The sequence below is a fragment of the Mandrillus leucophaeus genome, unplaced genomic scaffold (genome assembly GCF_000951045.1).
Source record: "Mandrillus leucophaeus isolate KB7577 unplaced genomic scaffold, Mleu.le_1.0 Scaffold852, whole genome shotgun sequence".
Lineage (NCBI taxonomy): Eukaryota > Metazoa > Chordata > Mammalia > Primates > Cercopithecidae > Mandrillus > Mandrillus leucophaeus.
Window position 1 is genome coordinate 388,082 of NW_012109275.1, and position 8,519 is coordinate 396,600.

The window sequence follows — 8,519 nt, forward strand, 5'->3', positions numbered from 1 at the left end:
GCTGGAATGGAATACAAAGTACAGCTCTGCATTCATTATCACTTAATTATACAACTAGTTGGGTTTTCAAAGGAATTTTCCTCCCCAAAGCAAAATCTGTGCCAGGTGCCTTTGTTTTCCTGAAATGACATTTTTATATTAAAAAAAAATTTGAAGTCTTCCTGTTGTAAACTCAGAAACATTCTATGTCACTTTTTCCCTAAGGATCTCTTGCTTTGATTTGAGAGCACAGGCCACTATGCCTTTTTTTTTTTTCCTCAAGAAGTCGTTCTTAAATGCAAAACAGCAACGATAATTTTTATCTTTTAAATGATCAGCCAAAAAGGGAGATAATTCAACTCAATTTGTGCTTCTCTGATTTTATATTTATTGCAAGTTTAAGAATAACGAAATCTGAGAACAATGAATCTTTACATTAATAAAGGGGTTTTCAACCTCAACACTATTGATATTTGGAGCTGGATAATTCTTTGTTGTGTGGGGTGCCTTGTGCATTATGGGATGTTTAGCAGCATCCCTGGCCTCCACCCATTAGATGCCTGTGGCACTCTACCTGCTTCCCACCCCGTACCAGTCGTAACAACCACAAAGTTCCTTTGACATTGCCAATTATCTCAGAGGGTAAGGGTAGGGGGCAAAATGGTCTCTGATTGAGAATTGAGAACCACTATGAGGGACTAAACTAATAATTATTTGCATGCTATCATCTCGAACTCCTCTACAGGTATATTTGGGAATTCAGTTGTTCATTTTAATTCATATGGCAGACTTCTAATAGCCAATTTGGATTTAGAGGTTTTTATACTATTTCTCTTGTATAGAATCGTCTACGGGCAACATCTCTCAGCTTTGGTTCTTGCCCACAGACAATACCCAGTGAACTGTTTTCTGTGCAACAGCTATAGTGTTCTTTTAAAAAGTCAGATCATATCTTTCCTCTGTTCAAAAGCCTCCAGTGGTGCCTCTTTACTTAGAGTAAAAGCCAAAGTTCTTACGATGTCTACAAGGCCCTGAGGATCTGACTTTGTCTCCCATACTCCTTCCCCATGGGCCCCCAGCCACATTAGTCTTGCTGTTCCTAGGCCCTGCCCTGCACACTCGTACCCTGGAGGTTTTGCATTAGCTCTTCCCTCTTCCAGGAACACGGGTCTCTGAGAGAGCTGCATCCATCTTGCAGTTTCTTCCAGTTCCTGCTCAAATGCTGCCTTTTCAGAGAGGTCTCCCCATCAACCCATCTGAAATGATTTGGCTGTGTCCCCATCCAAATCTCATCTTGAATTGTAGTTCCCATAATCCCCACATGTTGTGGGAGGGACCAGGTGGAGATAATTGAATCATAAGGGTGGTTTCCCCATCCTGTTCTTGTGATAATGAGTGAGTTCTCACGAGATCTGATGGTTTTCTAAGGGGCTTCCCCCTTCACTAGGCTCTCATTCTTCTCCTTCCTGCTGCGATATGAAGAAGGATGTGTTTGTTTACTTTTCTGCCATGACTGTAAGTGTCCTGAGGCCTCTCCAGACATGCTGAACTGTGAGTCATTTAAACCTCTTTCCTTTATAAATCACCTAGTCTCGGTTATGTCTTTATTCACAACGTGAGAATGGATTAATACACCATCCTTTACTCTCTATTCCCTTTATCCTTTTTATTTTTCTCCGAAACACTTGTTACCACAAAGCATAGTACATACTTGTTTTTTTTTTTTTAGTTTTCCTCCACTGAAATGCATGCATCAGAAGGCAGACACTGGCTCTTGTTAATGGTTGTGTCCTAGTGCCTGGCATATTCATTCGTCCAGTATGTATTTGTCGCTCAATAAACACTTGTTGAAGGACTGAATACTTTTTCTGTTAAATAAATCTAGTCCGAGTGGGCTTTGATTCTCAGTCTTAGTTTTTTTCCCCAGTTAGGGTCCTCCAGGTCCAGAGATGGACTATAACCTATCCTCAGAGAAAGACCCCATTTTCTAATCTGAGAGTAAAAGCTTTTTCTTTTTTTGATTGAGGGGAAGGCTGGTCATAAAGTTTAGTTGTATTAATCAGGACTTTATCATTTGCAAGAGACAGAAAATCCAACTCAGACAGGCTTAAGCAAAGAGGGGAGTATTTGTTCACATAACTAAAATCCAGGGTTATATCTGGTTTTAGACATGGCTGGACCAGCATGTTCTTAAGAATTTTTTTCTTTTTTTCTTAGCTCTGCTTCTTTTCCTGTGGCTTCATTCTCCTTCTATATTATGGCAAAATTGGCCAAATAGAGCTATAGGTTTTCTTTCTACCAGCAAATCATACAGAAAGAGAGTTCTTTTTCCCTAGGGTTCCTGCAAACATTCTGACCCTCCTTGGCCTGGCTGAGGTCACAGGTCCTTCTCTAAACCAGTTACAGTGTCAGCTCTGGAACACCTGCCTCAATGGAGCCACAGGAACTGACACTGGACAGGGAACATTTCTCCAAGGGAATATCAGCAAGCTTTTTACATGAAGGAGGAGCAGTGGAACACTGGGCAGGCAGAGGAGTGGGTGTCTACTATCTTCTCTCTCTCTCTCTCTTTTTTTTTTTTGATATGAAGTCTCACTCTGTTGCCCAGGCTGGAGTGCAGTGGCGCAATCTCAGCTCACTGCAGCCTCTGCCTCCTGGGTTCCAGTGATTCTTCTGCCTCAACCTCCAGGGTAGCTGGGATTACAGGCTCCCGCCACCGTGCCCAGCTGATTTTTGTATTTTTAGTAGAGAGGGGGTTTCACCATATTGGCCAGGATGATCTCAATCTCTTGACCTCGTGATCCACCCACCTTAGCTTCCCAAAGTGCTGGGATTACAGGCATGAGCCACCGCGCCCAGCCTACTCTCTTTTTAAGGATTAATTTCTCCCCTAACCCCAACAACAGAAATCCTTATGAATTCTTGAAGTCTCATCGAAGGGCACACCACATGGGTCATGTTCTTTTTCTTAAAAAAAAATTCATATACAATTTCTGCCCATTTTATGAGGTACATGTGATATTACATGCATAGAATGTGAATTATTAACCAGGGTATTGAGGGTATCTATCACATTGAGTAGATATCATTTCTATGTGTCAGAAGCAGTTCAGTCCTCTCTTCTAGCTATTTTGAAATACACAATACATTATTACTAAGTATAGTCATCCTCCTCTGCTGTCCAACACGAGAACTTATTCCTTCTGTCTAACTGTATGTTTGTATGCATTAACCAATCTCTTTTTTCACCCCCCACCCACCCATACACCCTTCATAGCCTCTGGTAACTATCATTCTGCTGTCCACCTCCATGGAATCGATGACTTTTTAGCTCCCACATATGAGTGAGAACATGCAATAGTTGTCTTTCTGTGCACATAGACAATTTTCTATATTTCCTTAAAAGGAACCAAAATATCACGGAAATGTAATGAGAGGGTGAGAATTTAATTTACCAGGACTTCTCAGGAGAGCAAGACAGTGATAGGAATAAAAATATTCCTACTCTATTTAGGAAGGGACCAAGACTCCCAAGGAGCAACCTCAAATATTAGCTTTCTTATTTCCCCAACTGCCATCTAGGGAGAGTGAATTAGATTACCTTCAGGGCTGCTGTTTTAGAGTCAATTAAAGTATAGCTCTCCATATACATAGGAATAAAGATAGGGCTGTCCTGATTGTGTCCTTTTCTTACCATACCTAACACTTCAAAAAAAAAAAGTCAAAATTCCATTTATATATTTAGGGATTTCATATAAATTTAAATAAGTGTGAAAATTTTAAATATTTAAAGAATAGCGGTTTAAAGAGGTATCAAATCACTACCTTATCAGGGGTGTGCTATTATTAGTTAACTTGGAGGTGAGGGAATGTGTCTCTACCTGGGCCTGCTTCTACTTTATTTTTTCAAGATGCACTAGCAAGCCAGAGGCTCTTTTGAGTAATTGGATGCATTTATCTATGCTTCTAGAGAACATAGAGGTTGGGAGAAAGAGGAGTAAAAGGGGAGTTGAGCAATGGAGTAGGCCACTTTGGAATACCTTACACCCCAAGAGAAGATTAGAGTGTTTTTATAGTACAAGAACATTTTTTATACCTCAATTTCATATGAATAGACACATGTTATACATATGCATGCATTATATATAACATGTATTTTATGCTATAATTATATTATAAATTATATAAATGTATACTATATAAGTTATATTAAATAGAAACAATTTTATTAAATATATAAAAATATATGATTTGTTTTGGTTCTCTTTTATTTGGACTTTCCAAATACCATTGGAAAACAATATAAAATCATAAGACTAGCATTTTTTTTATAAAATCACTTTATTGATGTATAATTACATACACAAAGCTGTGTGTATGTAATGTTTACAACTTGGTGAGTTTGGAAAGACCAGCATCTTGGGTAAGTGAAATTCTCTTCTCTTCTCCAAAGCATCCCATCTTCTTCTCCATTTTTTCTTGGAGGTTTTAAAAAGTCAGAACCTCACCTGCATGCCTCTTGAGAGTTAGAATGGTCAACCCTGTCCACTGGCTTCATGAGAAGGGGCTGGAATGGGAGCCTCCCACAATTTGCCAATATGGCCACACAATGTCTCCCACTGACTAGTTGGGGAACGCTTGTCAAAGTGCAGTCTCTTAGTAGATGATGGGACTGGACCTGATGTGTATGGTCAGGATTAAAAAGAAGATTGCAGCATGTGCAGCTGGGATTAAGGATGGGTGAAGAACCAAACTGCAGCCATTAAAGAAGGGGCAAGATAAAAGATCATCGATTTCCCATTGAAGTTTCATGTTCTTAAATATCTATGATCTGGCCTCTCTCTAACCCACACCACAAGGGAAAAGAGTCCAGTGTGATAGTGCGATTCTGTAATTTTATCACTGTGTATAAAATGAAATTATTGTTTTAGGGAGATTTAAATAAACTTATATCTCCATGGCAGAATTCCCTGGTTTCAGAATGTCTAAAGGTCAAAGTCTGAAACACGATTTAGAAACGTTTTTTACATCTTTTTTTTTTTTAACTTTTGTTTTATAATTTTTTATAATTTTTGGGGAACAGGTGGCATTTGTTTACATGAGCAAGTTCTTCAGTGGTGATTTGTGAGATTTTCTTGCACCCATCACCCAAACAGTATACACTGAACCCAATTTGTAGTCTTTTATCCCTCACCCCTTCCCACACTTTCCCCCAAGTCCCCAAAGTCCATTGTATCATTCTTATGCCTTTGTATCCTATCATAGCTTAGCTCCCAATTATGAGTGAGAATGTTTGATGTTTGGTTTTCTATTCCTGAGTTACTTCACTTAGAATAACAGTCTACAGTTCCATCTAGGTTGCTGTGAACACCATTAATTTGTTCATTTTAATGGCTGAGTAGTATTCCATTGTATATATATACATCACAATTTCTTTATCCACTCATTGATTAATGGACATTTGGACTGGCTCCACAGTTTTGCAATTGCAAATTGTGCTGCTATAAACATGCATATACAAATATATTTTTCATATAATGACTTCTTTTCCTCTGGGTAGATACCCAGTAGTGGGATTGCTGGATCAAATGGTGCTTTTACTTTTCGTTCTTTAAGGAATCTCCACACTGTTTTCTACAGCAGTTGTACTAGTTTACATTCCCACCGGCAGTGTAGAAGTGTTCTCTTTTCACCGCATCCCTGCCAACATCTATTATTATTATTATTTTTTTTGATTATGGCCATTCTTGCAGGAGTAAGGTGGCATCGCATTGTGGTTTTCATTTGCATTTCCCTGATCATTAGTGATGTTAAGCAGGTTTTCTCTTTACTTCCCATGCATGTAATAACAATTTCCATGTTTTTTGGCCAGAAGATATACAAGTAGCCATTCAGGAATGACCTCTGAAAGCTAGCTAGTTTGCACTGCTCAAAATGGGAATTCAGAATAAAATGAGAGTTGGTCTAGGGTCAGCATAGCCGTGTGCAGTGTCTAGTACCTGCTCTCCTTGGAATCGATGTTAAATTAATTTAAGCTTAAAAACTTGCTTCAATTTACCATTTTCTTTCCTTTGGCAGTATCATCTGTGTTTTACCCAAGGATGCTTTTTTTGGACGTTGTTTAAATTGCATTTCCGAGGCTGTCTGTAGGTGATCACGCTTGGCTCAGGGGCTCGGATTTATTTTTTCCTTTGAAAATGGCAGATTTTGAGAACTTACAGAAAATGATTCTTCCTTGAGGCTCTCAGTTGGGTAGTGATGAATGAAGAAGGAGCGAGACACTTGAAATTCTTGTATTTTTTCCTAATTCTTCAGTAACAAATATTGCATCATTGAAGCATCAGGTAGTTTAGGTTCAATACCTACTGAATGGCACAGATGGGGGGGCGGGTATGAGGAAACCCTGGTGTGAAAAGATGACTCTACCCATAAAGCTGCCACACTGAACACTTTACAAGAACTATTTCATTTTGACATCAGGTGGGCTAGGTTTGAACACCACCTCCATCACCTATTAGCTGCACACCTTGAGCAAGGTACTTAACATCCTTATGCCTCAGTTTGTCTCTTGTGTAAAACAGAGAAAATAATAGTAGCTACCTCAAAGAGTCCGTTTGAGAGTTAGCAAAATTTTTACATGTAAAGCACTTCAAATACTTAGTACCTACCTGGCTTATAAACATTTATAAATATTAGCTATCATTATTAGTTCTTACATGATTGCCACATTTTTACAGATGAGGAAATTGACCTTTAGAAAGATCAAATAATTTGCACAAGGTCACAGTTGGCAAGTGGCTGAGCCAGGATTTGAAAACAAGTGTTTCTGTCTCTTTTGCTTAGGTTATTGGCCATCTTATATTATGTTGCAAAAAGGAAGTTGTAGGGTAGGACACACATATTTATAAGTAACTGTAATTTCCAGCAAATAAATAAATAAGCAAATAATAAATAAATAAATGGTGCTAGGATAGATTACATCTAGATGGGGAAATGGGGATATTTCAGAGAGGGGTAACATTTCTTCTCAGCCATAGTGTGAACAATTACAACACTGTCAGTCAAATATTGACTGAATTGCATTTCCAGTTATTGGTTATGGGTGTTCAAATTTGGCTTGGAACTTTTTTTCCTATTTAAATGTTAAATTTGGAAGTATACCATGAAAATGACACCTCCAATGACTTAAGTGTTGCTAAGACAAACTCAAAATCTTTTAAAGCTCCTGGGAAATAATTTCTCTATGGCTCTCATGTTTGTTTTGGCAGCAAAATAATCCTTCAACTCACACAATTTATTAAATTTTGCTGATCTTATGGCCACCTTCTATTCTTTTTCTTGTTTTTACACTTTCACAACAATGAAATGTTTTAACCTTTTTTGTTTCATAAGTTGAACATATACTTTATACCCCAATAAACTCATTATAAAGTTGAAAAATTATAAACCAAACCATAGTAACTTGGGGACCACCTGTATCTTAATTCACCCTTACAACAATCCTGAAAATAAGATTTTGGACTCATTTTATAGATAACATTTGGAAATGAATGATTTGCCCAAGTTAGAGAGCCAGGCTGAGGGCCCAGGTTCCCCTGCATCCAATGCCCAGCCCTCTCACTTCACACAGGGATGAATAGCTATGGTAGTCGGGGTTGAGGCACAGCTTGCATCGTCACATCCATGCCCTCCAGAAGTCATCAAATATTCTCTGATGGGAGAGCTGGGGTTCTTCAACATGCCAGGAGCTTATGTCTTGCAATGCCTAATGTTATGCTCAAGTCCTAAATTAATGGTTGTGCCTGATGCCTCTTCAAATATAATGGATCTCATAAATGGAACAGCTTGCTAATTCCACATGTGTCGATGAAAGGTTGACTTTATTACCCGCCCCAACTCCACCAGTTTTTTGGAGACAAGGTCTTACTGTGTCCCCCAAGCTGGGTGCAGTAGTGCAATTATAGCTCACTGCAGCCTCTAACTCCTGAGCTCAAGAGAGTCTCCTACCTCAGCCTCCTAAGTAGCTTGGAACTACAGGTGTGTGCCACCACGCCCCACAACTTAAAAAACAATTTTTTAAAAGATTTTTTAAGATTACAGGGGTGACCCACTGTGCCCAACCTATTTTCCACTTTTATGCCCCCCTGCCCAATCCGTATTGGTACGTACCCTGGTACATCATAGAAAATGTAGAAAGTAGAGAAATGCATAACGCAGTAAAAAAAATATATATATAAAATCATGCATTTGATATATCACCCAGAGACCACTTTGTTGCATGCCTCTTCTAGCCCCTGTTTTATGTACTTTCTTTCTAACCTAGTTGAATTTATACTGTATGAAATCATGCATCACTTTACAATGGGAACATTCCTGAGAAATGTGAAGTTAAGCAACTTTGTCATTGTCTGAACATCATAGAGTGTACTTACACAAACCTAGATGGTCAAGCCTAATGCTCCTAGGGTACAAACCTGCACAGCAGGTTACTCTGCTGAATACTGTAGGCAATTGTGACACAATGGTATTTGTGTATCTAA